Here is a 24,161-nt window from a genome sequence, read left to right on the forward strand (position 1 = left end):
TAAATTTACCCTTGTTTCCTTAAGGGTTTGTTTCAAACCCAAGAAATTTTTTTAATTATAATTGTTTTTTAAAATAATTATTAAAAATAGATCAAATTCTTTTTTTCACTAATTATTTTTTTAAATAATAATAGTAAAAATATTATCCTAAGTTTCTAGTTGGTCAAATGGACCGCCTCAAGCTAGGAGGTATCGGTTCTCCCTTCACCCCATAGGTTAGTGAAAATTGCGGCTCCTCACATTCCGAAACCACTAAACTCAGTTGACGGTGGACGAAACCACCAAGACCTCCAGGGACTGATGGAACAGTCCTGATAGAGAGCCTCACCCTCTCTTTTCTCGGCGATGACGACGGTGAGGAAAGAGGGCTAAACGTTTATTAGATTACCTTTATACCCTTATCTATTTAGAACATATAAAAAGGAAAAAATAAAAATAAAAAAACAATTTTTTGGGTTAAAGTCTAATATTTGAGAAATGGATTATTTTTCTTTCTCACAAATACACACGTGTTGGGACACTTCTATTCCTAATATTTTCTCTCTGTTACACAGAGAAAATAATCATCCATTGGAGCAGGTATTGGGTGACACGTTCGAGCTTTTTGTTGTTCCTCTTTCGGTCGCTTATGATTTCCAGGACGACCCCACCAATTTTGTAAGTGTCGACCTTCTCTGAGAGCAGGCGGTGGATTGTGTATTCCACTGCTGCGTATCCTCTGTCACAGTGGAGCATTTGGAAGGTAGTGAACTGTGAAGAAGAAGTTGAACGAGAAGTTGACCTGTGTTGTGATTACAAAATTCCGGAGAAAAGTGTTGCTAACTCGTCGAGGAGATAGTTACTGGCTTGATACCTGGATGAATGATACATACATGGAATTCCTCGTGGAGGTACTCGAGTCCTCGAGCTATGCCCATGAGCGATTGTTGGCTTCTCGACTGCTACTTTCTTCCCGTTTTTCAGAAGACTGATAGAAATCGACTCGGAGCCTTTCAAATTTCCAATGATTTTCCTGTAATTGTATCTTTAATGATTTTTCAGAGTGAATAACGCACCATGTACACATCTTGAAAGCCTCCGAGTTTGTTTTTTTCGGAAAAGTTATTGGTGGCAGATTACAGGTCTTTGTAGTGGAAATTTATGGGGCCGGGGAGCTCTGTCGCCCCTAATATGTCAACTGAGAGTGGATTAGATTGTAGAAACAGAGAAGTTAATGCATGTAATTTCCAATTTGGAATGTTCAAAAACACAGAAAACAAAAAAAAAGTTCAGTGTGGTTTCTGAAAGAATATTCAATGGCAAAAAAGAAGATAAGCATAGGAAGGAAGAACATCAAGACCAGAAGTAGATGAAACCCGGCTCCCACTACAACTCCTCCTATAATGGCGGATCTTCATACTAGATCTTACTAGAGAGACGAATTTCCAGTTCAGTACTCAAAATCCAAATTCCATTTTTTCCCTCAATTTTACAGTTTGATGAGTAATTCTAGCTTGAAGAATCCTACCTCTGTGCAAGAAAGGCGACAGATCGATTGTCCGGTTGGCCCCAAAGAAAACCGTGTTGGAATACCTCAAAAAGGCAGTCGGCTTCGGCCGCCCTCCCTTTTGTCTCTGGCATGCACCTCAAATATTGTTGTAAGCAACCTTCAAGAAATCCTGCAGCCGCTCCGTATCACCGTCTCCTACGCTCTCTTGTTGCCTCACAGCCCCTGGTTCCCCGGCAGCGTCGTCTGGTCGAAGATGGCGTTGTTCTCGTACCTGAGGGAGCAGCCATCGTAGATGACACGCGCCAAAAAAAACACTAACAGATTTAATTTTTTTAAGATATTTTTATTTAAGTTTTCCATTAATAAGTTAAGACATATTTTAACTTGTCTTAATTAATAAATAATCTAAAATAAATTATTTTTTATTAAATTAAATATAAAAATAAAATACTTAAACACTTTTTACTTTTATAATATCCAAATGCTCAATCAAATTGTTAATTTTACATTATCTAAATTATCACTCTTAAAGAAGTCACTAAATATTGTTAGAGCTAGGCGGTTCCGGTCCACTTGGGTTAGGTTACGTCCGCCCCTAGTCCACTTGGGTTAGGTACTTGACTTTCCGCACTTAAGAGACTTTTTTTGGGTAGTATTGGCTAAGCATTTGACATGGTATCAGAGCTGGGCACCATGTTCCGCGTTCGAATCCCGACGGAACCGATAGGGAATGGGAACGGTGGGTGTTTAAAGCTAGCTGGTTCCGATCCACTTGGGTTAAGTTCCGTCCGCTCCTGGTCCACATAGGTTAGGTATTTCTGCACTTAACAGACCGGTCTTTTGGATAATATTGGCTAGGCGTTTGATAAATATAATATTAACAATAAAGAATTTATATAAATAAAAAATAGTATATTTTATTATATAAAATTATTTTAGATAGTTACATAAACAACCGGTGTATGATAGGAACAACATAAACAATGATATGAAAAAAAAATATTACACACAGTGAGAAATTATATAGTTTCTATACACCATTCTCACTCCTACCAGCTTTAGGCCAATAGCTTATAGAGTGTTTATAGGGAAACCAAAGCAGGTAACAGATATACACCAAAACCCCATAAAAAATGCCATTCTCACTCCTACCAGCTTTGGATCAACAGTTTATAGGTGTTTATAGGGAGACCAGTCTAGGGGTGGCATTGAGCAGAGCCGAGCCGAGCCCGAACCTGCCTATGTTTGAGCCGAGATTCGAGCCGAGCCTCGTCTCGAGCCTAAAATTGTTATTGAGCTCGAGCTCGAGCCTCAACATATATTTAAAACTTTTCAAAAAATATATATCAAATAAAATGTATATAAAATTATGCATACATTTTACATAAAATTGGGCATAACTTATATATATAATATGTGTATAAGATTGGGCATAACCTCTACTTAAAATTGAGCATAATCTATATATATAATACTTGTATAAAATTCGGCATGACTTCTACTTAAAATTGGGCATAATCAATATACATAATACCTGCATAAACACTCCATAAACATTCCATAAACACTTCATGAAATTGTTTATACACTCCATAAAATAATCTAAACACTCCGTACACTGCATAACATTATAAATAAACTCCATACATTAATCAAACACAACAAAATTAAATAAAATATCACTATCAATTTACAATCACCCAAATAAAAACTATAAATCCGTTAAATAAAATCCTATTACTATTACAGACTTACTAGAAAATTACAAGAAATTTTTTAAATTTTTCTTAGGAAAGTTAAATGGACCTCTTATTGCCTTTTCTAAGGAAATAAATAAAAATTAATAATTAATCTAATATATTATTATACTTATCGATAAATTTTTAATCACATCAAATGTCAAACACAAAATTGCTATGAAAGTTGCCTCATGCTCAAAGTATTATATCATCAACTGTCAAATACTTATTCAAAAAATTTCTATATGGTTTTCTAACCCATCTTGGCAAGAAAATCTTACTTGGAAAATTATATGATTTTTTTAAAAAAATTTATAATTAGAAAAATATTTTGAAAAAATATGAGGCACTAATGGTCCCTATATTTCTATTAAAAATGTTTTTTCAACATTTATTGAAAAAACCACTAATAGTCTCTAAAAACGTATTTCTACTAAAATATCTTTTCAATTTATTTAAGAGCCATGAGGTAGGGACAAAGAGCTTTTTTTTTCCTTGTTTATGATCTCGCACGTAGGGGTGGCTTTGAATAAATTATATATAAAATTATGTATAAATTTTTAAAAAAATATAATGATAGGGGAGGCTCAGGATTGAATTTCAATAATGGATTAAAATGCACCAATATTATTCTTTTTTACTCCAATTGTTGTCTAGCTTATTTTGTAATTTTTTAATCTGGCCATAATTTATTATGGCCTCCTTAGTGCCCCTAGATAAAAATTTATATTCTAGGAAAAACTAAAAATATTTTTCCTATGATACATCCAAAAAAAAACTTTAAATAAAATCTAATTACTATTAGTGACTTATTAGAAAATTACATGAAATATTTTAAAATTTTCTTAGGAAAGTTAAATGGACCTTTTATTGTCTCTTATAGGGAAATAAATAAAAATTAATAATCAATCTAATATATTATTATACTTATCGATAAATTTTTAATTAAATAAAATATAAAACACAAAATTGCAAAGAAAATTGCTTCATGGTAAAAGTATTACAGCATCAACTGTTAAATACTTATTCAAAAAATTTTCTATACAGTGTTCTACCCCATCTTGGTACGAAAAATCTTACTTAGAAAATTATATGATTTTTAATAAAAAAAATTCAATTAGAAAAATATTTAAAAAAACATGAGACACTAATAGTTTAAATAAAATTATTTTTATAAAATTTATTTTTAACTTTTTCCAGAGGAAAAAGTTTTTTTTATTTTTTTTATTTTTTTATTTTTTTATTTATGATCTCGCATGAGCGAGATCATCTTCTCGTGAGGAAGGGGGAGATTATTTCTCCTCTGTTCTGGTCTTTTGCCGAGACGACGCGGAGGGAAGGGGTTACGGCGCCAGGGAGGACCTATCATCGGGGATGACGGCCACGACGGAGTCGGTGTTCGTCGTGGCGACAGAAGCGGCAGTAATGGAAGCGGCGACGACGGAAACAGAGGCAACGGTGAGGAGAGGAAGAAATCGAACGGACGGCCGATGAGCAGCTGCGACAGCGGTATAGACGCTGGCGAACAGCTACAACGGCGGTAGAGGCAGCGACAACAACCGATGGGAGGGGTCGGCGGTGACGAGGGGGGAGGAAAAAATTTTCCCCCCCTCGCTCTCGCTCCCGCTCCCGCTCCCCCGCTCGCTCGCGATCCGTTACTGATTCATACCGATCCGACTCATTTTTAGCCCGCTCGCGAGCCGACGAACCGAATCTACCTTTGGTCGAGCTCGGCTCGTTAAGGTAAACGAGCCGATTTCGGTACTCGAGCTTGAAAAATGACGAATCGAACCGAGCCGATACCGAGCCGGCTCACGAACCGGCTCGATTCGAAGCCACCCCTAACAATAGGCATTATATATACACCATAACCACATAAATAATGAAATGACATCAAATATATCCCATAAAATGAAAAAACTACATAGCTTCTATATAACATTTTCACTCCTTCCAGCCGTGCCATCCGACCTCTTCCTCTCACACCTATAAACTTAATAAAAACAGTGAGCAATTTCACTAAGCCTGCATCCACGACAACTTTCCTCCAAATAAACTACTTAATGCCCCTCCATATTCTAAGACAAATTAATTGCTACAATTACAATGGGAACCAGAGAAGTCCAATCTGAAGGCTCAAATAAGAATAGGACCTATATGCACAGGTAATGATCTCATCTCTTCTTCTGGAGCTTCTCTTCAAAACAAAGCAGTTCACGTTCCTAGTAGGGAATCAATCATGAGAGGGAAGTATAAGAACATGCACTCACAAAATAAGTTCCTATTTCTACATGTATGTCTCCCATTCAAGATGGTTCCTTGCCCGTCCAACTGCTGCTCGATTATTCCACTTGTATTATGAGCAAGAAGTGTACAACAATTCATACCCTTTTTTTTGTTTCTCAGTATTGATAAATAGATGACTTCTATAGTAGGAAAAAGTAATTTGATTCTTTTGGTGTGTGAAAATTGAATTGCATAAAAATGATCACCTGGACATTAAGTACTTTTCTATACAGTACAGAGGGACACATAAAAAAGCTTTGTGCACACAAAAATTTCACTAGAATGAAAACAAAACGCAAATGGCCATCCGACCATCATTGTACACTTAGACCATTTCACCCTAATGATGGTCGGATGGTCAAATAAAACACTAATATAATGAAAAAAGTTAAAGTTTAGTCATACCTTCTGAAATTTGGGGAAAACCGAAGCCGAAGGGTGAAATCGATGCCTAATCGAAATTGAAATTAAGAAATCGAAGCCCAAATATCAAAATCGAAGAAAATTGAAACCGAAATAGGGGAAATCGCAAGAAATTATAAGGTATTTTGGGAGAAAAGAAAATAGTGAGAGGGAGAAGGGAGTGAGATGTCGAAAGGGAGAAGAGAGGGAGAAGAGCGAGAAGAAAGGGAGGTTGAGATGGATAAGAGAGAGAGAGAAGCGAGAGAGAAAAATGGAGAGCGAGTCCGAGAGAAGAGAGGGAGGCACGGAGACGAGAGAGGGGGTGGGAGAGAGAGAGCGAGTCCCAAAGAAGATTGAGAGACAGAGGCCGGAGACGAGAATCCGAGGGAAGAGAGGCAGTAACGACGTCAGGGGCGCAGGGAGACGAGAGAAGGAGTGCGGGAGAGAGAAAGAAAAAAAGGAAAATGAGGACGCGCGAGAGAGGGGGGTGCGAGGAGAGAGAGTGGCAAAGGGAGCGTCGTGCGTCCTTCATCTCAAAGAAGATCAAATATGACCTTCTCTGAGATGAAGGACCGCTTCATCCCCTGCATCCAGATGAAATGTCATCTGCGCTTTACTAACGACTTCAAGTATTGAAGGGCGTCATGCGGTTGAAGATCATCTCGGATTTCAAGTTGACTAACCCCCATAAGTCTAGGATGTTGGGCTTCTAATAGACAGTGAACAGATAATGGGCTAATAAAAGAAAATTTAATGGGCTTGATCTTACTTTTTTATCCAGGTTTTGCTTTTTAAAGTAGTGCAGGGCGGAGCTATTTCTATCACCTTCTTCGTCTCTTCTTCCTGGTGCTCCTTGTCCAGCTTCTCATCTACATGTCTCATCAAAGAATGCGTCTCGTATAATTCCCAGACCTGGTTGCAGTCAACAAATGAGATCAAAACCCGAATAAAATTTGTATCTTCTTCTATAAGAATCTGTAAATGGGTCAGTTGCAGAGAGAAAATGATCACCCAGTGAAGAAGGAGCCTTCTGTAGACGCACTTCCGGCCAGTTATTTTTTCCAGGACGAGGACTCCGAAGCTGTAAGTGTCGACCTTCCGTGCGACGTGACCATGCAATGCCCATTCCGGTGCCATATATCCACTGTAACATTAAAACATTCGAGAGTTAGTGAACTGTAAACAAGAAGATGAATGAAAATCCGGGTTGTGCTGTGATTACAATGTTCGTACGAATTTGATGCCAAAAAGACTCTGATTCTCCAGATAAAGAAGCCTTGCGAGCCCCAATCTACAATTTTATGAAAAAAGGCATCGTCGAGGTAAATGCTCAGGATTATATGGAGACTCTGTTTCCAGTTGAGAGATCCACTTCTGTCACCCGAGGAAGAAGATATTTGATCAGAACAACAGGAGCAACATCAATTTTCAAACGGAGACAAAGGTGGGATTACACAATAAAAATTTGTCGAGACTTCTGTAGCCCATGAATTCGTAAATCAGGAACAGTTCTGGGCCTTTGCTGCAACATCCGATGAGACTAACCAGGTCTGGGTGATGAACCTTGCTTATAAATTTCACATCACTCTCGAATTTCGACTTCATCTTACTCCTCTGGTCCTGAGTGCAACTTAACCATTTACTCCCTCCCCGTTTTTCAGAACACCGGTAGATTCAGAGATTTTTTTTCAAATTTGAGATGCGTCTTCTGTAACCGTTCAGTTTTCACTGTGAGTAATGTACCATGTATACATCTTCTGAGTCTCCTCCCAGTTTGTTTTCTTCGGAAAAATTATCGGTGGCAGATTTCAGTTATCTGTAGTGAAAAATTTACGGGGCCTCCGATCTGTATCGCCCCTGAAAAGGTCGGAAGGAGGTGGCGTCGAGATTGGAGAAGAAATCGTACGGTTCGTGACGTTTAATTTGCTGCAGTCTTTGTAGTACAGATTCAACCGAGGATCTGATGGAACTCCACGGGAGAAGAACAGGTGAGAAACATAGGAAAATGTGAAGAAGAAGAAGAAATGTGAATCTCTATATTTGATCTCCATCATCGGATTTTCTGCAACAACAGATGTTCGACCAAAACCACCCCATTTTCTTCATCAAGTTAGCACTTCGATCAGTCAGGAAAGCTCCAGCAATCCTTACCTCCGCGTTAGAAAAGCGCGTAAGCAGCCGATTCGGATCCATTTATTTCGAATTTGAACGGTCAACTCAATCTCCTCGACCGGCTCCTGATTTTTTACTCCCGCTCTCCCCTCTCATTCATGGCGCCTCTCTCTCAAGCTTTAGTCCACCGCCTCTACGCCGCGCTTTTGACATTTGTACTCTTTATGCTTCCTTGTATCTTCCTTATGTCCTATTCTTCATCGGCGGAACGGAGATAATTCCTCACGAAACTCCGTGAAAGAACCAATTGTTTTCAACACCCAGAAGGCGATTGCGGAGACCATTCATGGAAAACGAAAGCGTTTATTATCCAGTAATTTTCTGCAACTCTAGATTTAAATTTACAGTTAAATCTAGTTAAACCTGGTTGTCAAGTCGATTTTAGTAGAGCTAAACTCCGAAATCAATGCAACCAGGTCGATTAAAATTTGATAAAACAGTAAGCTAGGAATTACGATTCATAAACCTGCTTGAATTTAGGATAAGAAAAGAATAAAGTAAGAATCAAAATCCGTATATCTCCTTTGAATTCATCCAGGCTATATATATATAGCCATACAGTTACAGGAAAACAAATAACTGAACAACAACTGCATAAGCCGCGTCTTGCTGCTACCTTTCTGGTCTTCTGGGTGTGGCCATATCACTTGCTTGCGAGCTTTGAACGCAATGGGGTTGGCGATCCTCTCGGAGCTTCAAGAGCTTCAACGAACAATTCGAAATCATGTACTTTTGTAGAAATATTAATTTGACTATTATTATTTCCGTTCGTGAAAGTAAATAACATCAAATTCTCATTTTCACTAACCTCGAAATTGTCGAAATTGTCCGATTCTTTTCCACGACGTTCCAAACAAACCCTAAGACGCCGAACAACATCCCCAATCTTGGTTCGAGCATTAACGATGGAAGACGACCCGGTAGAGCTGGAAGACGACTCCGTTAAGCTGGAAATGTCTCCTTGAGCTCCGTTATTTGCCACAATGAAGGAGGGTCTGGCGGGTCTGGTCAGAATCCTGGAAGTCACTCTCCTTTCAGAAGCAATACCTCAACCTCAGACATCGCCGGCCTTGAAGACACGGTTGACTGAGTGCAGAGCAGCGCTATTTCAATCACTTTCTTCATCTCATCTTCCTGGTACTCGTTCTTATCCAGCTTCTCATCTTCCTGGTACTCGTTCTTATCCAGCTTCTCATCTACCAGTCTCATCAACGAATCCGTTTCGTATAAGTCCCAGGCCTGATTGAAGTACACAGACGTGATCAAAATCGGAACACAAAATCTGTAAATAGATGGTGTCAGTTACAGAGAGATAGTAATCACCAATTCAAGAAGGCACTGGGCATCAGGTTCGCGCTTTATATCATAGCTCCTCCGGCCGCTTATGATTTCCAGGACGACAACCCCGAAGCTGTAAGTGTCGACTTTCTCTGTGAGCTGATTGAGGATTAAGCATTCCGGTGCTTTGTATCGTCTGTAACGGTAAAACAGTGGAGAGTTAGTGAAGTGTGAAGAAGGAAAACGAAGGAAAATCTCGGTTGTGCAGTGATTACAATGTTCCAACGTATCTGGTGGTGCTGAGATGACCCTGACACTCCAGATCAAAGAGCCTTGACAACCCCAAATCTGAAATTCTGGGTCGGAGGTCGTCGTCGAGGAAAATGTTACAGGAATCTATGTTATGATGTATGATACGGACTCCGAATTCTGCGTGCGGGTACCGGAGTCCTTGAGCAATGCTCACAATTACATCGAATCTTTGTTTCCAGTTGAGAGTTCCACTTCCGTCACCTGACAAGATGATCATAAGTTCAGAACATCACGAGCACATGAATCATGAAACATAGTAGAAGAGGTGGGAATACCAAATAAGATTTTTTCGAGGCTTTTGTTGCCCACGCATTCGTAAACTATGAGGAGTTCTGGGCCTTTGCTGCACCATCCGAGGAGACGAACCAGGTTTCGGTGCCAAATGCGGCTCACAAGGTCCAGTTCCTTCTCGATACACGCCTTCACTCTATGATCCTGAGTGATCGCAAGCTTCTGCACAGCTACTCTCTTCCCATTTTTTAGAAGACCCTGGTAGAATTCGAAACAGAGCATCATTTTCGATGCGTTCCCACTTTCCAGTAATCATTTCAATACTCATTGAGAGTAACGTACATTGTATACGTTTCCGGAGCCTCCTTCTAGTTTGTTTTCCTCGGAAAAATTCTTGGTAGCAGATTTTAGGTCCTTGTGGCGGAAATTTACAATTCCGTCTTGCTCTGTCGCCCATGAAAAAATAGTTAAATTACAGAAGCAGAGAAGTTGATAGATGTAATATCCAGTTAGGAATCTCAAAACCACGGAAAAAAGTGCAGTTTCAGAATAGTCAGAAGGAGAAATATAGGAGGAGACCTCTCTCATAGTGCAATCTCCCCAAAGACGAACAGGGCATCCCAAGGTGCGGACTTCTCTCGTTCGTGACAAGGATAAGTATAAAAACAAGTAAGAAAAAGCTGACTCCCCCTACCAGAGCACCGATAATGCCGTTCTTCTTACTTCCTACAGAGACGAATTTGAAGTTCAGTCTTCGGAACCAAAATCCCATTTTTTTCCTGTAATCACACTTCGGTCAATAAATCAATCTCGAAGAATCCTCACCTATGCGATTGAAAGCTGCGAGATCGATCGTCTGGTAGTCCCCGAAGAATCTCGTTTTGGAGTATCTCAAAAAGCAGCCGGCGTCGAACGCTCTCCCTTGTGTCGCCGGCAGGCACACCTGGATATTACCGTACGCGACCTTTAAGCAATACCCGCAGCCGCTTTGGTTTACCGTCTCTGCGCACTGTGCCACCCCGTACGCACCATCCCTCCTCGCCGCCGCGAAATACCCATTAATCTTAGGCGTCTCCGCCACCAAATCCTCCAGCAATCCCCGAGCGGAGGCGTTGAAGCGGCCGGTCTCCGGCGCCTTCACGTTACCGCACAGTTCCACATCCCCGGCCAGCGTCGTCTGGTCGAAGAACCTGTCGCCCTCGTACTTGAGAAAGCAGCCGTCGTAGACAACACGCGCGCCGTGGGCCGTGGAGCAGTTGCGGAGTTCGGTGACGGCAGCAGAGAAACATAAGAGGCAGTCGGCACCGGAGAGATATTCGCGGCACTGGAAGAGAGCATAGATGGGATCGGAGGCGCGCGCACGCTCTGCTGTCGCGAAGTGGGAGGAAGATAAGACGGCGCGGCGGAGATCGGAGAAGGTAGCTTTGAGATCGGAAGAGAAATTGTACGGGTTCGTGACGCTGTACTGGCTGCAGACTTTGCTGAGAAGATTTATCTGGGGATCTGACGAAACTCCACAGGCGATGAGCAAGAAAAAAACAGAGGAGAACGCGAAGCAGGAGGAGAAGAAAGACTTCTGGGTCTCTGAATTTGATCTCCATGTAAACAGAGCAAATGAGGATTCAGGATCAGAGTCAAATGATCGAGCCATAAAAACAAAGGGTCTAAGACTTGACTCTCGAATTATAATAATATTAAAATTAAAATCAATACGTTATTCCTAAATATCAATAATATTTTCAAATAATCCTTATTTTTAAGTGTTCTTTTGCAAAATTTGACAACTATATATTACATTATAACTAATCATATATATATATATATATATATATATATATATATATATATATATATATGTAATAATTTTAATAAATATATTAATTATATTAAAATATTAAAAATAATAATTTAATTATTTAATTAAAGGGAATTTCCCTAAAATACCCATTTAAAATAAATTATTTTCAAAAACACTAACGTCATCAACATATTTCTAAAACTACCCAACTTTGACCGGTCAAATGCCTATGTGTGCAGTCAAAAGTGACATATAAGCTTTGACTGCTTATGTATTGCCATGTCATCAGTGCAGTAAACAGAGATCGACACGTCGTTTGCCACGTCATTATTTCGCGGCAGCAGGCACTGTGAGAGGGGAGAGGAGAGGGGGGAGAGGAGAGGAGAGGAGAGGAGGCTGAAGCTGAGCGACGACAACGAGATGAGAGAGGGCGAGCGGCGGTGAGAGGGCGAGAGGAGAGGAGAGGAGGCCGAGGCCAAGCGGTGGCTAGAGGGCGAGAGGAGAGGAGAGGAGAAAGATGAGAGGGGACACATAAGGCATTTAAAACAACTTATTTTGAGAAACAATGCCTATGGTGGAATATGGTGAGGATTATTTAATTTTTTTATTTAATGATGTGTCAACTTATGTGGCGAGATGACGTGGTAAAAATAATGATGTGGCAGATGATGTGTCGATCTATGTTTACTGCACTGATGATGTGGTAACACATAAGTAGTCAAAACTTACGTGTCATTTTTTATTGCACACATAGGCATTGATCGGTCAAAGTTGGGTAGTTTTAAATTTTTTTTGATGATGTCAGTGTTTTTTAAAATAATTTATTTTAAATGGGTAGTTTAGGGAAATTTCCTTAATTATATTTAAAAAACCATATAACTTAAATATTTACTTATTTTTGTAATACTCTTAAGTATTTTGAATAATTTTACCCTTGTTTCCTTAAGGGTTTGTTTCGAACCCAAGAAATTTTTTTAATTATTATTATTTTTAAAATAGTTATTAAAAATGAGATTAAATTCTTCTTTTCACTAATTATTTTTTGAAATAATAATAAAAAAAATTTATCCTAAGTTTCTAGTTGGTCAAATGGACGACCTCTAGCTAGGAGGTATCAGTTCTCCCTTCACCCCATAGGTCTGTGAAAATTGCGGCTCCTCACATTTCGAAACCACTAAACTCTGTTGACGGTGGACGGAACCACCAAAGACCTTCGGGGACTGATGGAATAGTCCTGACAGAGAGCCTCAACCTCTGGTTTCTCGACAAGGACGACGGTGAGGAGAGAAGGCTAAACATTTTTTGGATTACCTTTATACCCTTATCTATTAAGAACATATAAAAAGGAAAAAATAAAAAATAAAAAAAACAATTTTTTGGGTAAAAGTCTAATATTTGAGAAATGGATTCTTTTTCTTTCCCACCAATACACACTGTTGGGACACTTCAATTCCTAATCTTTCCTCTCTTTTCCTCTTCTTCTTCTTCTGTTAGTAGTATTTGTATCGGTTACACAGAGAAAATAATCATCCATTTGAGAGCTTTTTGTTGTTCCTCTTCCGGCCGCTTATGATTTCCAAGACGACCACACCGAATCTGTAAGTGTCGACCTTCTTTGAGAGCAAGTGATGGATTGCGTATACCATTGCTGCGTATCCTCTGTAACAGTGGAGCATTTGGAAGCTAGTGAACTGTGAAGAAGAAGCTGAACGAGAAGTTGGGCTGTGTTGTGATTACAAAATTCTGGCTAAAAGTGTTGCTAACTTGTTGAGGAAAATGTTACTTGCTTGATACATGGATGAATGATATAGACATGGAATTCCTCGTGGAGGTACGCGAGTCCTCGAGCAATGCCCATGAGCGATTGCTGCCTTCTCGGCTGCCACTTTCTTCCCGTTTTTCAGAAGACTGATAAAAATCGACTCGGAGCCTTTCAAATTTCCAATGATTTTCGTGTTATTGTATCTTTAATGAATTTTCAAAGTGTAGAATGCACCATGTAGACATCTCGAAAGCCACCCAGTTTGTTTTTTTTGGAAAAATTATTGGTGGCAGATTTCAGGTCTTTGTAGTGGAAATTTACGGGGCCACGGAGCTCTGTCGCCCCTAATATGTCAATTGAGAGAGGATTAGATTGCAGAAACAGAGAAGTTAATGCATGTAATTTCCAGTTTGGAATGTTCAGAAACACAGAAAGCAGAAAAAAAGTTCAGTGTAGATTCTGAAAGAATATTCAATGCCAAAAAGGAAGATAAACATAGGAAGGAAGAACAGCAAGACAAGAAGTAGAAGAAACCCGTCTCCCCCTACAACTCCTCCTATAATGGCGGATCTTCTTACTCGATCCTCCTAGAGAGACGAATTTCCAATTCAGTACTCAAAATCCAAATTCCATGTTTTCCATCGATTTTGCAGTTTGATGAGTAATTCTAGCTTGAAGAATCCTACCTCTGTGCAAGAAAGGCGACAGATCGATTGTCCGATTGGCCCCAAAGAAAACCTATAAACTTAATAAAAAACAGTGAGCTATTTCACTAAGCCTGCATCCACAACAACTTTCCTCCAAATAAACTACTTAATGCCCCTCCATATTCTAAGATAAATTAATTGCTACAATTACAGTGGGAACCAGAGAAGTCCAATCTGATGGCTCAAATAAGAATAGGACCTATATGCACAGGTAATTATCTCATCTCTCCTTCTGGAGCTTCTCTTCAAAACAAAGCAGTTCAGGTTCTTCAAATCCTTTTGTAAATTGTAGTAGGGAATCAATCATGAGAGGGAAGTATAAGAACATGCACTCACAAAATCAGTTCCTATTTCTACATGTATGTCTCCCATTCAAGATGGTTCCTTGCCCGTCCAACTACTGCTCGGTTATTTCACTTGTATTATGAGCAAGAAGTGTACAACAATTCAATATTGACAAATAGATAACTTCTATAATAGGGACACATAAAAAAGCTTCGTGCACACAAAAATTTCACTAGAACAAAAACAAAACGCAAATGGCCATCCAACCATCATTGTACACTTAGACCATTTCACCCCAATGATGGTCGGGTGGTCAAATAAAACACTAATATAATGAAAAAAATTAAAGTTTAGTCATACCTTCTAAAATTTGGGGGAAACCGAAGCCGAAGGGTGAAATCGATACCTAATCGAAGTTGAAATTAAGAAATCGAAGCCCAAATATCAAAATCGAAGAAAATTGAAACTGAAATAGGGGAAATCGCAAGAAATCATAAGGTATTTTGGGAGAAAAGAAAATAGTGAGAGGGAGAAGGGAGTGAGATGTCGAAAGGGGAGAAGAGAGGGAGAAGAGAGAGAAGAAAGGGAGGTTGAGAGGGAAAAGAGAGAGAGAGAAGCGAGAGAGAAAAATGGAGAGCGAGTCCGAGAGAAGAGAGGGAGGCACGGAGACGAGAGAGGGGGTGGGAGAGAGAGGGTGAGTCCCAAAGAAGATTGAGAGACAGAGGCCGGAGACGAGAATTCGAGAGAAGAGAGGCAACAACGACGTCAGGGGCGCAGGGAGACGAGAGAGAGAGTGCGGGAGAGAGGAAGAAAAAAAGGAAAATGAGGACGCGCGAGAGAGGGGGGTGCGAGGAGAGAGAGGGGCAAAGGGAGCGTCGCGCGTCCTTCATCTCAAAGAAGATCAAATATGACATTCTCTGAGATGAAGGATTTTAAACCGTAGAGATGAAGGACCGCTTCATCCCCTGCATCCAGATGAAATATCATCTACGCTCTACTAATGACTTCAAGTATTGAAGGGCGTCATGCGGTTGAAGATCATCTCGGACTTCAAGTTGACTAACCCCTATAAGTCTAGGATGCTGGGCTTCTAATAGACAGTGATTAGATAATGGGCTAATAAAAGAAAATTTAATGGGCTTGATCTTACTTTTTTATCCAGGTTTTGCTTTTTAAAGTAGTGCAGGGCGGGGCTATTTCTATCACCTTCTTCATCTCTTCTTCCTGGTACTCCTTTGTCCGGCTTCTCATCTACATATCTCATCAAAGAATGCGTCTTGTATAATTCCCAGATCTGGTTGCAATCAACAAATGAGATTGGTCAACAAATGAGATCAAAACCCGAATAAAATTTGTATCTTCTTCTATAAGAATCTGTAAATGGGTCAGTTGCAGAGAGAAAACAATCACCCAGTGAAGAAGGAGCCTTCTGTAGACGCACTTCCGGCCAGTTATTATTTCCAGGACGAGGACTCCGAAGCTGTAAGTGTCGACCTTCCGTGCGACGTGACCATGCAATGCCCATTCCGGTGCCATATATCCACTGTAACATTAAAACATTCGAGAGTTAGTGAACTGTAAACAAGAAGATGAATGAAAATCCGGGTTTTGCTGTGATTACAATGTTCGTACGAATTTGATGCCACAAAGACTCTGATTCTCCTGATAAAGAAGCCTTGAGCCCCAATCTACAATTTTATGAAAAAAGGCATCGTCGAGGTAAATGCTCTTGGTGCTTATATAGATGATTGATACAGATATCAAAAATTCTCGTGAAGGGCTAACCCTCGAGCAATACTCAGGATTATATCGAGACTCTGTTTTATTTAATTTTTCCATTAATAAGTTAAGATATATTTTAACTTGCCTTAATTAATAAATAATTAAAATAGTTTTTTTATTAAATTAAATATAAAAATAAAATACTTAAACACTTTTTACTTTTATAATATCCAAATGCTCAATCAAATTGTTACTTTTACATTATCTAAATTATCACTCTTATAGTAGCTACTAAATATTGTTAGAGCTAGGTGGTTTCGATCCATTTGGGTTAGGTTACGTCCGTCCCTAGTCCACATGCGTTAGGTACTTGGCGTTTGACATGGTATCAGAGCTGGGTACCTTGTTCCGCGTTCGAATCCCGACGGAACCAAACGGGAATGGGAACGTTGTACTGGCTGCAGACTCTGTTGAGAAGATTTATCTGGGGATCTGACGAAACTCTACATGCGATGAGCAAGAACAAAACAGAGGAGAACGTGAAGCAGGAGGAGAAGAAGACTTCTGGGTCTTTGAATTTGATCTTCATGTAAATAGAGCAAATGAGGGTTTAGGATCAGAGTCAAATGATCGATCTATAAAAACAAAGGGTATAAGACTTGACTCTCGAATTATAATAATATTAAAATTAAAATCAACACGTTATTCTTAAATATCAATAATATTTTCAAATAATCCTTATATTTAAGTGTTCTATTGCAAAAATTGACAACTATATATATTTATATAGATATATATATATTTATATTTATATATATATATAGATATATATATATATATATTTATATTTATATATATATATATATTTATATTTATATATATATATATCTAATAATTTTAATAAATAAATAAATTATATTAAATTATTATTTTTAATAATTTAATAATTTAATTATATTACAAAAACCATATAACTTAAATATTTACTTATTTTGGTAATACTCTTAAGTATTTTGAATAATTTTACCCTTGTTTCCTTAAGGGTTTGTTTCGAACCCAAGAAAAAAAATTAATTATTATTATTTTTTAAAATAGTTCTTAAAAATGAGATCAAATTCTTCTTTTCACTAATTATTTTTTTAAATAATAATAGTAAAAATATTATCCTAAGTTTCTAGTTGGTCAAATGGACCGCCTCAAGCCAGGAGGTATCGGTTCTCCCTTCACCCCATAGGTTAGTGAAAATTGCGGCTCCTCATGTTCCGAAACCACTAAACTCAGTTGACGGTGGACGAAACCACCAAGACCTCCAAGGACTGATGGAACAGTCCTGATAGAGAGCCTCACCATCTCTTTTCTCGGTGAGGATGACGGTGAGGAGAGAAGGCTAAACGTTTATTGGATTACCTTTATACCCGTATCTATTAAGAACATATAAAAAGGAAAAAATAAAAATAAAATAACATTTTTTTGGGTAAAAGTCTAATATTTGAGAAATGGATTCTTTTTCTTTCCCACCAATACACACGTGTTTGGACACTTCAATTCCTAATTTTTCCTCTCTTTTCCTCTTCTTCTTCTTTTGTTAGTAGTATTTGTATAGGTTACACGGAGAAAATAATCATCCATTTGAGCAGGTACTGGGTGACAGGTTCGAGCTTTTTGTTGTTCCTCTTCCAGCCACTTATGATTACCAGGACGACCACACCGAATTTGTAAGTGTCGGCCTTTTCTGAGAGCAGGCGATGGATTACGTATTCCACTGCTGCGTATCCTCTGTAACAGTGGAGCATTTGGAAGCTAGTGAACTGTGAAGAAGAATCTGAACGAGAAGTTGGGCTGTGTTGTGATTACAAAATTCCGGCGAAAAGTGTTGCTAACTCGTCGAGGAGAATGTTACTTGCTTGATACCTGGATGAATGATATAGACATGGAATTCCTCGTGGAGGTACGCGAGTCCTCGAGCAATGCCCACGAGCAATTGTTGGCTTCTCGACTGCTACTTTCTTCCAGTTTTACAGAAGACTGATAGAAATCGATTCGGAGCCGTTCAAATTTCCACTGATTTTCCTGCAATTGTATATTTAATGATTTTTCGGAGTGAAGAACGCACCATGTAGACATCTCGAAAGCCTCCCAGTTTGTTTTTTTCGAAAAAATTATTGGTGGCAGATTTCAGGTCTTTGTAGTGGATATTTATGGGGCCACGGAGCTCTGTCGCCCCTAATATGTCAACTGAGAGAGGATTAGATTGCAGAAACAGAGAAGTTAATGCATGTAATTTCCAATTTGGAATATTCAGAAACACAGAAAGCAGAAAAAAAGTTCAGTATGGATTCTGAAAAAATATTCAATGGCAAAAAGGAAGATAAGCATAGGAAGGAAGAACAACAAGACAAGAAGTAGAAGAAACCCGGCTCCCCCTTCAACTCCTCCTATAATGGTGGATCTTCTTACTCGATCCTCCTAGAGAGACGAATTTCCAGTTCAGTACTCAAAATCCAAATTCCATGTTTTCCCTCGATTTTGTAGTTTGATCAGTAATTTTAGCTTGAAGAATCCTACCTTTGTGCAAGAAAGGCGACAAATCGATTGTCCGGTTGGCCCCAAAGAAAACTGTGTTGGAATACCTCAAAAAGGCAGTCGGCTTCGGCCGCCCTCCCTTTTGTCTCCGGCATGCACCTCAAATATTGTTTTAAGCAACCTTCAAGCAATCTTGCAGCCGCTCCGTATCACCATCTCCGCGCACTTGCATCGTAGCGTACACGATGTCCTTCCTCGCCGCCGCGAAATACCCATTAATCCTCGGCGACGCTGCAACCACATTTGAAGTTGTCGGTCTCCTACGCCGTCTAGTTGCCCCACAGCCCCTAGTTCCCCGGCAGCGTCATCTAGTAGAAGATGCCGTTGCTCTCGTACCTGAGGGAGCAGCCGTCGTAGATGACACGTGCCGGAAAAAACACTAACAGATTTATTTTTTATAAGATAGTTTTATTTAAGTTTTCCATTAATAAGTTAAGATATATTTTAACTTGCCTTAATTAATAAATAATCTAAAATAAATTATTTTGTATTAAATTAAATATAAAAATAAAATACATAAACACTTTTTACTTTTTTAATATCCAAATGCTCAATCAAATTATTACTTTTACATTATCTAAATTATCACTCTTAAAGTAGTCACTAAATATTGTTAGAGCTAGGTGGTTTCGGTCAGTAGTCACTAACCTAATTACAGGTTCAACTACCATCTAATCTCTACAGTCTACACATCTTAATCAATGTTCTCTAAGGAAAGATGAACTTGTTGTAAAGCTATAAATACTTGTCTCTTGATCAATAAAATATACTGTGATTATTAATTTTTTCTTCTCTTTAACATCATTAATACGGTATCAGATGTAAAAAAACCAATAAAAAACAGGATTTGAGATCAGATTATCGGCTTAATCACAACGAAAACAGCCTTATGAATTGGATAATTAAGGTCAGCTGAATGTTTTCAATATCTCCTCAGTCTCAGGATGCTGCTTGGAAGATCTGCAGGCATCAGCAGCTGAACTCAAGTAGGATCTCTATATTATTATTCAATTAAGACTGGGTGGTGAAGGGAGGTTTGGATGGATTCTGCAAAATTTGGAGGAAAACGAAAGTGATAATGACTTTAATGGGTTTTGTATTCACAATCCTTGTGACATCAATGAGAGATTAAGGTGGTTCAAGTCATGTCATGGAGGTCAAATTTTCTCTCTAGTTAAATCCAACCTTTAGGAGAATGTGGTTGTATTGGTGGTTAAACCTTAGATTGCCTACTAAAACCAACCACTTGTAGAACTATTAAGGGTCTATTCATTGTTTATGAAGAACTGGGTTTCATATTAGAATCTTGCTCAATGGACAGCTAATGGGCTAACAAAAGAAAACTTAATGGGCTTGATCTTACTTTTTTATCCAGCTTTTACTTTTTAAAGTATCCTCCCAATTAAAGATTCTTTGGGCTTATTCCAAATATGTTTAAATTTAATGGGCTTCAAACTAGGCCCAGGTCTAATTAGTCCTTTTATAAAAACAAAAAAGAGGATACTGATATGGTGCCACGCGGACAAGCTTTGCTGACGTAGAAAGTTGATTCTGAAAATTCGTTATTTAGGTAAATAAAATTTTAATATAATATTTTGATAAATGTTCCTAATATTTATTTTACTTACCATAAATTAATAAAATGTGCTAAAAATAATATTATTTTTTTCGCAAACGGATTTTTGTGGCTTTGGAGAAGACGCAATTAAGACGTCGAGTCAGAGCCGCTAATTTTTGGGAATTTTACCAAAATACAAATTTAAAAAACTTATTTATGAAAATAACGACAATTCCAACTTATTCGTAAAACTACCAAACTTTGATCGGTTAACTGTATATGTGGACAGTCAAAAGCGACACGTAAGTTTCGACCGCTTACGTGTCAACACCTCATCAGTGCAGTATGGTAGTTGAACACATGGGCTGCCACGTCATTATTTTACACACGTGTCATCTGACACATCTTGATCAATTTCCGTCATTGCCTCGTTATCTCTTGCCACGTCAACTCACTCCACATATGCCCTTCGTTTTATTTTTTTCGTTCTAATGTTTCTTCCTCGGTCTTTCTCCTCTCCTCTCCTCTCGCCCTCGCTCCTATTGCCGCCTCTCTCCTGCTGCCGCCGCTCGGCCACGACCGCTTCCTTGCTGCCGCCGCTAGGCCACGACCGCTCCCCTACTGCCGCCGCTCGGCCTTGCCCTTGACGCTCTCTCTTTGTCTGAGCCTCATCTCTCGTTCTTCTTCTCCGTTCCCTCTGTTCATCCTCTTGCCGCTCCTTCTCTCAAAACCGAAGCTCTAGTCACCCTCCAAACCCGAATTTGAATTTCAGAAGCCGATTTAGGAGAGTGATTTTTTAGGGTTTTTGTTAATTGAATCTAATTATTGTATTTAATTATAATGTTGATTTGAATTTAGGTGTTTAACTATTGTATTGATTTTTTTGTGATTAACTGTTTAATTTCTGATTTTATGTTAATGAAATTTCTACCAAATTAAAATTATTGTAAGTTTTGTAAGATTTTTAATTAAATAATATATTTTTTATAATTTATTATTTTGTAAATAAGGTGATAAAAAAGTATCCAATAAATTATATTTTTAAACACTAAAACAACTTTTTTGTATATTTTTTTAATTTATGAATATTTTAAATGGATAATATATGGGTAAGACTTAAGAGTAATTTTTTTATAAATATTTTAAATGGATAATATATGGGTAAGACTTAAAAGTAAGAGTTTTTAAATTTATAAATATTTTAAATCCATAATAAATGGGTAAGAGTTAGATTTTTTCTATTTATAAATATTTAAAATTTGTAAATAAGGTGATAAAAAGTATACAAATAAATTGTATTTTTAAACTCTAAAATAACTTTTTTGTATTTTTTTAATTTATAAATATTTTAAATCTAATTCATTTTCTTATATTGTTTTATTTTTTAAAATATGAAGAAATAAAAAGTGTAACGGATTTTTGTGGCTTTGGAGAAGACGCAATTAAGACGTCGAGCCAGAGCCGTTAATTTTTGGGAATTTTACCAAAATACCAATTTAAAAAAACTTATTTATGAAAATAACGACGATTCCCAATTATTTGCAAAACTACTAAACTTTTACCGGTCCACTGTACATGTGGACAGTCAAAAGCGACACATAAGCTTTGACCGCTTAATTGTCAACACCTCATCAGTGCAGTATGGTAGTTGAACACATGGGTTGCCACATCATTATTTTACACACGTGTCATTATCAATTTTCGTCATTGCCCCGTTATCTCTCGCCACGTCAGCTCACTCCACATATGCCCTTCATTTTATTTTTTTCATTCTAATATTTCTTCCATTGTCTTTATCCTCTCCTCTCCTCTCGTCCTCGCTCTTGCTGCCGCCGCTCGGCCACAACCGCTCCCCTGCTGCCGTCGCTAGGCCACGACCGCTCCCCTGCTGCCGCCGCTCGACATCCCCTCTCAACTGCTCACTCTTCATCTCAGCCTCATCTCTCCTTCTTCTTCTCTGTTCCCTCTGTTCATCCTCTCGCTGCCCTTTCTCTCAAAACCGAAGCTCTACTCACCCTCCAAACCTGAATTTGAATTTCAGAAGCCGATTTAGGAGGGTGATTTTTTAGGGTTTTTTTTAATTGAATCTAATTATTGTATTTAATTATAATGTTGATTTGAATTTAGGTGTTTAATTAATGTATTATTTTTTTGTGATTTACTATTTAATTTCTGATTTTATGTTAATGAAAATTTTGTCAAATTAAAATTATTGTAAAGTTTTGTAAGATTTTTAATTAAATAATATATTTTGTAATAATTTATTATTTTGTAAATAAGGTGATAAAAAGTATACAAATAAATTATATTTTTAAACACTAAAACTACTTTTTGTATATTTTTTAAATGTATAAATATTTTAAACGGATAATAAATGGGTAAGACATAAGAGTAAATTTTTTTTATTTATAAATATTTTAAATGGATAATATATGGGCAAGACTTAAAAGTAAAAAAAATTTTATTTTAAATATTTTAAATCCATAGTAAACGGGTAAGAGTTAGATTATTTCTATTTATAAATATTTTAAATTTCTAAATATTATTATTTTGTAAATACAGTGATAAAAAGTATACAAATAAGTTGTTTTTTTCAACTCTAAACTAACTTTTTTATATATATTTTTAAAAATTTTAAATCGATAATATATGGGTAAGACTTAAAAGTAAGAGTTTTTAAATTTATAAATATTTTAAATCCATAATAAATGGGTAAGAGTTAGATTTTTTCTATTTATAAATATTTAAAATTTGTAAATAAGGTGATAAAAAGTATACAAATAAATTGTATTTTTAAACACTAAAATAACTTTTTTATATTTTTTTAATTTATAAATATTTTAAATTTAATTAATTTTCTTATTTTATTTTATTTTTTAAAATATGAAAAAATTAAAAGTGTGACAATTTTTTTAATTGATATTAAATGGTTTTAAATAAGAAAGATTTAATTTTTTAATTGTTTATTAATTTTTTTAATAATTTATTATATTAGATATAAGGTAATTAAAAGTGTATTTAATTTTTTTAGAATTTATTCAAAATTTTATGATGTAATGACGTGCAGAATACGTGTCAACTATACTGACGTGGCAAACGGATTGATGACGTAGCGAGGCATAAGCAGTCAAAGTTTACGTGTCTCCTTTGATTGTCCACATGTACAATGGACCGATCAAAGTTCGGTAGTTTTGCAAATAAGTTGAAATTGTCGTTGTTTTCATAAATAATTTTTTTTAAATCGGTATTGTGGTAAAATTCTCCTAATTTTGGTAGAAGGAGAACGAGTAGAGGTGGGAGAGACATTAGTTGAGGTAGAAGACGACCACCCAGTACAAGTGGAACTGTCTCCTCGAGCTACATTAGTCGCTTCAACTTCAGACATGTTCGGCCTTGAAGCTTCTTTCTCGGTAGTGCAGGGCGGAGCTATTTCTATCACGTTCTTCATCTCTTCTTCCTAGTACTCCTTCTTGTCCAGAACCCCAGAGCCAGCCAGCTCCGGATGGTCCAATTGGTGCTTCACAAGTGAAATATTGTTTATCTTATTGATGATCAGGTCGGTTAGAGCTGGGTAAATTTTGGACGCGAATGTCTTTTCCTGTTTTTCAACTTAGAGATTCATGGCGGAAAAACGGTTTTAATGTATCTGTTACCTTATCATTGTTTAAGATCCATAGTGAAAATCTGGTTAATAACTAACCATTTTGCCAGCTCTCTTGGAAACTTCCGAATGGTTTCCTAAGTGAAGAGAGTTTCCTAATTAATTCCAACTGTTCTTCACTCTCAGTATAAACTGCTCGTCGCCCCTCCCTCGCTACTATCACACTGCACTCACTC

The 24,161-nt window shown here is 37.6% G+C and overlaps 1 pseudogene; it reads right to left on the reverse strand.

The window, feature by feature from the left end:
* Positions 1 to 8,987: 8,987 nt before the first annotated feature.
* LOC137939365 (cysteine-rich receptor-like protein kinase 42) lies at positions 8,988 to 11,560 on the reverse strand (annotated as a pseudogene).
* Positions 11,561 to 24,161: the final 12,601 nt, after the last annotated feature.

Source organism: Aristolochia californica, unplaced genomic scaffold (assembly GCF_029961685.1).
Source record: "Aristolochia californica isolate CCGP_79_NKW_82.1479 unplaced genomic scaffold, dmAriCali1.0.hap1 SCAF_8, whole genome shotgun sequence".
NCBI classification, from domain to species: domain Eukaryota; kingdom Viridiplantae; phylum Streptophyta; class Magnoliopsida; order Piperales; family Aristolochiaceae; genus Aristolochia; species Aristolochia californica.